Genomic DNA, 7,239 nt, shown 5'->3' with positions numbered 1-7,239 from the left:
CCTCTTCTCCCCTCCAGCATCCATCACCAGGCACTGCGGATTCTGCCTCCCGTTATCGGCTGATGCCTCCCCACCAGCTCCCTGGCACACACTGCCGCCCTCTCTCCCTGCTCCTACAACATCCTCCTCAAGGGCCTCCCTGGAGCCACCGTGCCCACTCCAACTCAGTTTCCAGGTGGCACCAAGTGTTCTTTAAAAATAAAGTGTCTGATGCCAGCCCTCTGCCTGAAGCTCTTCATGAGTCTCCCATGGCTCCTAGTCAGATCTGGCCTACCGGCCTGCAGATGACATCCCGTCCCCCGCACCTTACTAGACTCAACTTGCTCCTCCCTCCCCTTTCTCTGGGTGCTCCAGCCACACTGATCTTCTTTCACTATCTCTAATGGATCAGACTCCTGCCACCTCAGGACCTTTGCACGGACTTGTATTAGTCTGCTCTGGCTACTGTAACAAAACACCACAGTCTGGGGGGCTGCACAACAGAAATTTATTTTCTCACGTTCTGGAGGCTGGAAGTCCAAGAGCAAGGTGTCAGCAGGGTTGGTCTCTGGCGAGGCCTCTCTCCAAGGCTTGCAGAGGGCCACCTTCTCCCGGTGTTCTCACACAGCCTTTCCTCGGTGCTCCTGTGGAGAAAGCTCCCCAGTGTCTCTTCCTCTTCCTATAAGGACACCAGCCCTATTGGATTAAGGCACCAACCTTCTCACCTTGTTTGACCTTAATTACCTCCCAAAAGGCCCTTTCTCCAAATACAGTCAGGTTGGGGGTTGAGCGTCAACAGGTCAGTTTCGGGGGAGGGGCACAATTCAGCCCATGACAGTGCTGTTCTGTTGATTCTTACCCCTTCCTCAGGACTCAGCTCAAAAGTCAGTTCCCCAGGGGGGTCTTTCCTGTGATCCCCCACACTAGAAACGACCCCCATGCTATTTGCTTTTCTGGCCCCATGTATGCTTTCTTCAATGCATTTATCTCAGCTTGAGATTACATATTTATGTGATTATTTGGTTAAGATGTGTCTCTGCCTCTAGCTCTGAGCTCCGTGAGGGTAAGGACCACCTCTGTTTTGCTCTCCACAGACCCCCAGCCCCAGGACTTTGGCACAAAGGAAGCCAGTCCGGACCGCCTGGCTGGTTCACTTACACTCTCCCCTCCACCTGCAACAGGTAATTCTCAAAGTTCCAAAAGACACAGTGTAAATCATACGCTTACCCACGGGAGGGAGTCGCAAGCCATTGAAAGCATCAGGAATTGTGGCTTTAGCTGGAATTACATCTCACTGTGGGTGTACTGGTGGCCTCTTGCTGCTCAGCACTTAAGTATATATTTTATTAGTGGGCTAGGAAGATAAATGCACTATGATTGTGTGGACCGAGTTTGGGGACCCCTCTCCTGGTCTAACAGGCAAATCTAACAGGCAACCTACATGGGCTTTAAGTCAGCGCAGTAAAGCCACGCTGCACCGTGAAGCACCACGCAGGTCACCGCCAGCCTGTGTCCCACGACCCGGCAGCCCCACGTCTCCTGACTGAAGACGCCAGCTGGACAGACCCACAGCAGGAACAGATAAAGAGGTCCCTCAATGTCACGTTCCCCAGCTGCATTTCTCAAGGACCGAGGGAATAATTAACAGCCCTGGTCCTTGCCCCCTGCTCATGTAGATAACCTCAGCTTCTCTGAACTCATTTGATGTATAACCAAGGATTCTAGTGTTCAGTGTATGACCTAGAGAAAGGCCCAGATGTACTCTACCCACTTTTTGGGCAAATATAAAATCTAGTTGTGAGTTTTTCTTTTCCTCTTCCCCGCGCGTGCGCCGTTTGTGAGAGAGAGCTGAGCCGCACTTCAGCTCGCAGCCCTTGGAGAGTTCCGTCGGAGCACCCTGTGGGACTGTCTTCCCGGGGATCCAACTCCTCCCGCTGATTAATGAGTAAACCCCTTTACTAATATCACCCAGACTCTTGATTTCAGTCGACAATTAAAACTATTCAGACTGGTTTCACCCCAAATTTAAGTCATTGGGCCCACGGTGAGAACAATAATGAAAGCTCTCCCCGTGAGGCCACAAGGTGGCAGCAGGGAGCAGCAGGTCCGAGCCGGGCGAGGCTCCCTTCCCTCCGAGGAGCAGGGAGGGCGCGGGTCGCCGCACAGGGGACGTTAAACCAGGAAGTCTGGGCTCGGCCACCACCGGTTTTAGCCAGTGTCCTGGGAGACAGACGCTTAGCTGCCTCGTGCCCCCATGCATCGACCCCTTTAGTTGGAATAATGGTGTTCACTCCTACTTACCTCACCGTTCATTCATTCGTTCATTCATTCGCTCATCTGTGGGCCAACATCCAGAGACTCCCAGGCCTGGCTGGCCCCGGGTGGATAAGGCCAGCCGGCCCCCTCTACACGGTGAGAGAATGGCTCTAATTGATCATCCCCCAGGGGCAAGAGGCGCACACAGGACGTGGTGGGAGTGGGGGTGGGCATAGTCGGGGAAGTCGCAGAGGGCGGGCGGGTGGTGGGGGTGGTCTGGGCAAAAGAAACTGCAAGCAGAGGGGAAGAAGCCGCAGGGGGCTCGGGATGGCTATGGCGATGGTCCGGCATGAGGAGCGCTGATGGTGCGCGAGAGGTGGGCGGGGCCGGGTGGTGGAAACCCTGAGGTCCGGGCTTGGGTGGTGTCCTGTCCAAGGAAGACTTCCCAGAGAGAGAGGAGGGCTTTGTGGAGGAGGGATGGCCACAGACCCCAGCGTCCCGGGGGAGGGCAGCAGGAAGACACGGGGGACCAGGACCACGTCATCGGTCCGGGCTGAGGAGTCTGGGGTGGAAGCAGAGGTTTTGGAGTGAATCTAGAAGCCTCCTGGGGCTTCCTGCAGCATCGGGCTGCCTGGGCAACACCCAGTGGTGATGCTGTGCATGCGGACGCTCACACGAGTGAATTTTGGGTTGATAGACCCCATCTTCCCTCTAGTCATTGTCCTTGATGGCTGGGCCGTCCAGGGAGCAGCGGAGCAGAGTAAAGCCCTTCCCCTCTTGCTCCTCACAGCTGCCCAGGCTTGAGACCTGGGGCTGGGGAGCTCCCCACTCCTGGAACCCAAGAGGACAGACAAGTGTATGTACTGCGAGGACAGCGAAGCCGAGCCTTGGGGTCAGACCTGAGTCCAATCCCACCTCCACCTTGAACTAGCTGGGAGACCTTGGGCAGGTCCCTTCCCCCCTCGGGGCCTCAGTTTCCTCTTCTGTAAACAAGGAAATGATACCTCTGTCCTGCGATGGCTGTGATGGTGAGTGCTGTCTGTGAGGCATCCAGCCGTGGGAGGTACCTGAATGTGGTGGTTCCAAACCCCGACCTCTGCGCCCTCATTCTCCCCTGCCCGACTCCCCTCGATGCGGGTGGCCGCTGGGTGGCGAGGCAGGGAGACTGCAGCCCACGACCGCTTTACGTACCATTCAATCCGCAGACCAGCCGACCTCCATCCTGGGCTGCGATGGGGAGGTCTGGAGCTCTGTCACATCCCGTGGAACTCCAGCCTTCCGTGAGTCTGCGGCTGGGCTCTGAACCACCTCCCAACCCCCGAGAGCCTTTGGGGATCTGTTTTCAAAGCTACCTTTAGTGTTCATTTCAGGAAATGCAGGGGAACGGAAGTGAACTCCGGGCTCCTGTGAGCAGACGCTGCAGTAAAAGGACACAGACTTCTCACAGCCCAAAGAGGTGGGTTCTGGTAAAGCCCAGCTTAGAAGAGGAAATCGAGGCGCAGAGAGGGCCAGGCCCACAGCTGGTAAGGTGGCCCAGCTGGAAAGTGGTGGAGTCCCAACGAGAACGCACACCTGTCCGTCTGCCTCCGATGCCTTTAGCTGCTTCCGTTGCCCCACCTGACCTAGAGCCACAGAAAGGAACACCGCCTGCTGCTCGGAATCAGGGCGCCCTGGGAGAGAGGGGTCCACCCACCTTGTTGCCTATCCTCATTTTATTGTAAAGTTAGCCAAGGCCCAGAGAGGGCCAGTGGCCTGTGGGGTCACACAGCAAGCTCAGTTCTGTTCTTCCGCCCTGATCTCCCCATACCTCATTCAACTGCCACAATCTCCTGACTTTAAAGAGAATTGTCATTAAGAACTTTGAACACATTTAACTCTGAAGAGTCCTCCCCCCCATTGCCACAGTAGAGCAGAGAAAGGACCCCAGAGGATGAAGAGGGGGAGTTGGCACGGGGCAATGGGGAGAGGGGTTAGACCATTTTCCTGATTTCTGGAAGGAGAAATGATGGTGCTTTTGATTCTTACCTTCTTAATGAGAAAGCTTTTGAAACAAACTGGTGGCTTCTCAGTGTGTCTGCAGCTGTCACCGCTTGCCTTTCAGCCCGGCACACAGGGGCCGTCAAAGTGATCAGGTCTGCAGAGCTGACCTCTCTGAGTCTGGCAGTGTCAGCAGGCAAGGTCATTCCGTGTCCGAGGGTGGCAGGGGTCAGCCTAGCAGCATCACTGGATGGGCTCCTGCCACCAGGCCAGGTGCTGGCAGTGGGGGCTGCAGAGGTGGCCGAGGCAGGGCGCGCTCCGGGGACCTCGCCCTCTGCTGCTGGGTCTCCAACGTCCTCCTTGCGGGAAGCCCTGGGAGTGGGTTGAAGCGCAGATCTCCACTCAGGGGTCCGGGCCGGGCTGGTATTTGGGTTTCTGACAAGCTCCTGGGGTTACGCCGCTGCTGGCCCCAGACGCACTCTGAAGAGCGAGGATTTAGTGGATATGGGCTAAAGGGCTTCCGGGTTCCAAGCACTGGTCACCTTCAAAAATATCTTCTTTACATATTAACTTCTGCCTCTCCTGACTGTGTCATTTTGTGCACTCTCCCTACGTTTGTCCTCCCCCTGCCCTTTCATCATCATAGACCTGGAAACGTGCCCTGGAGGGCCCTACAGAGAAATTCCCATTGCTCAGTCTTCCCTTCTACAAGGTCCACTCAGGCCGGAGGGCAGAAAGCAAGTGCCGGGTCAAGAGCGGGGGCAGGGAGGCCAGCAAGCGGGCCCTGGAAGTTGTCCGGGGCAGAGACGGTGGTGGCTTGGACAGAACAGTGATGGGAAGGGAGAGAAATGAGGGAAACCCACAACAGTTAGGTGTGGTACGTGGGGGTAGGACTGGGAAGGAGGAGGGGGAAGTGAGTGCCATTGATGGGCATGTGGGACTGGGAGGGGACATCGGGGCGGGGCGGGGGTGGCAGGGAGTGGCAGGAGCGCAGCACATGGGATCCCCCGGATCAGGCTTTAGGGTCCACCAGGCAGCCAGCATCTGGCACAGAGCCTGTCACAGCACCTCTGGAGTTCTGGGCCCCAGAGATAACCTAGTGGAGACCCCCAGGGGGACTGTCTGAGGGTGCCCCAGGGGGCTCGGCCCTGGGGCATTGAAGACCCTGTGTGAATGCTCTGAGGCTGTCAGACTGGGCTCCTGGCCCTGGGGACACGGCCGTGGGAAGGTCACTGGAGCCCCTACTTTTCCTGTGGCCCGTGTGGCCTGGGAACCGCAGTGTGACTGTCCTCAATTGTCAGAGCACCGCAATTAGACTGTGATGGTGGGGCTCACCACCAGGTGGCGCTCATAGATTTCCTTTCTTTTCATTTTCCATCCCCGTGACAAATTTGAGATTCTCTTGTGTTGCTGAACAAATGGAACCCTGGCTTAGTCTTCTCGAGTTCCGAGGTGACTCGAGTGCTGTGGTGTTTCCCGTTCTACCGTGTTGTAACCGCCCCCAGCCTGGGAAATACAGGCTAGCGTTCCAAGACCAAAGCAAAGGTCCTCGGTCAACAACTCAGTTTGGATGGCAGCCGCCAGTTGCCCAGGAGTGCAGCCCGCTGACCAGCTGTGTGACCTTGGGCAAGTCACTGAACTTCTCGGAACCTCAGCTTTCCTAAAATGGGAAATGGGGATAATAATCATTCCTTTCTCACACAGTTGCTGGAGGAAGTAAGAACAAATGGAAGTAGCACTGTATTTTTTCTTAATCTGAGCTCCTCCAACCCAGCCCTACCACCTCAGCTGGAGTCTTCCAACCAACATGTCCAGAGCTTGCACTCTGCACCCCGCCCCGCGCCGGCTGCTGGGGAGGCAAAGACGACTGTGGGGCAGTGGCTGCCCTCGGGCGCCCACAGCCTGGGGAGTCTCCCACTGAGATGGGTCCTCCCTGGGCCCCGGATCATAAGTGATGCCCCTGAGGTCTCACGGCCAACGTGTGGCCCGTCTGGGGCTGGACCCTGAGAGTCCTAACTGCCGGCCCAAGATGACAAGAATTCAGAGCAGCGAGCTCAGCTCTCCCAGGTGGAACCAGATGCCCTCTGGCACCTGCCCAGTGCCTGTTAACACACCGGCATTAGGTTGGCTGGTGTGGTGAGTGAGGCTGCAGTCTGTGCTCCAACCTAGGAATTCACAAGGAAGCAGGGTCAGATTGCTTCCAGAAGCGACATGGTTTCCTGCAGGTCTGGGCCTTTGCAGAACCATAACAAGAGCCATCGTCCACTGGGTGAGTCAGGGCCTCTTGGGCGGTGGACCTCGCCGTGCACTTCTCCTTGAATAAAGTGCCGGGATGGGCTCCTCTCTGTGCAGACGGCCTGGTCTGCTTTCTGTTCTCAGGAAAGAGACGCCAAGTGAGCCGGGCTTTTCCTTGATGTCTGCACAGCCGGGGCAGACTGGACGTCAGCTTGGGCTGTAAGCAGCTCTTCCCAGGTGCCTGGCATCAGGGGCCCTTTCTGTCCCTTGTCAACAGGCTCTGCCGGCTTAGAAGTGCAGCACTGCGGTTAGGAGCACAGGCCTGGAGACACTGTGTGGGTTCACATCCCGGCCCTGCTACCGCTGGCTTGGTCGGCTGACTTACCTTCACCGTAGCTCAGTTTCCTCGTCTCTGAAATGGGCCACTGTGAGAATGAAGTGAGTTCATTTTGTAAAGTGCTTTAGAACAGCACCTGTCACATAAGTGCTCTGTGGGTGTCAGCTATTATGTGCCGTCTCCACCTGCCGTGCTTTGCCCTCTGCTGATGGGGACGCAATACAGAGCAGGGGACACAAACCTCTGTGAAGCAGCAGACGGCTGAAGCCCGGTACCTCGGTGACTTGTGAGGCTCTGAACAGCCACAGAAGGCAGAGATGCCATCCTCATTCGACCGATGAGGAAACAGAGGTGCATCGTGGGGAAGTAGCTAGTGCCAGGTCACCTCTGCTGCAGAGAAGGGCCCCATCCTTGGCCCCCAGGCTGGTGCATTCTCCGCTGTCCTCCTTATCTTC

At 56.7% G+C, this 7,239-nt stretch overlaps 1 long non-coding RNA gene across 1 annotated transcript; it reads right to left on the bottom strand.

The window, feature by feature from the left end:
* Positions 1-465: 465 nt before the first annotated feature.
* On the bottom strand, positions 466-4,709 carry LOC139079109 (uncharacterized). Its single transcript, XR_011532418.1, has 3 exons — positions 4,261-4,709; positions 1,207-3,857; positions 466-623 (listed from the first exon to the last, which is right to left on the bottom strand). It is a non-coding gene; the product is annotated as an uncharacterized lncRNA (long non-coding RNA).
* Between the last annotated feature and the right edge of the window lie 2,530 nt (positions 4,710-7,239).

Source organism: Equus przewalskii, chromosome 2 (assembly GCF_037783145.1).
Source record: "Equus przewalskii isolate Varuska chromosome 2, EquPr2, whole genome shotgun sequence".
In the NCBI taxonomy this organism is placed as follows: Eukaryota; Metazoa; Chordata; class Mammalia; order Perissodactyla; family Equidae; genus Equus; species Equus przewalskii.
Note: the sequence above shows the minus strand (reverse complement) of the source record. Positions and strands in the feature narration are given on the sequence as shown.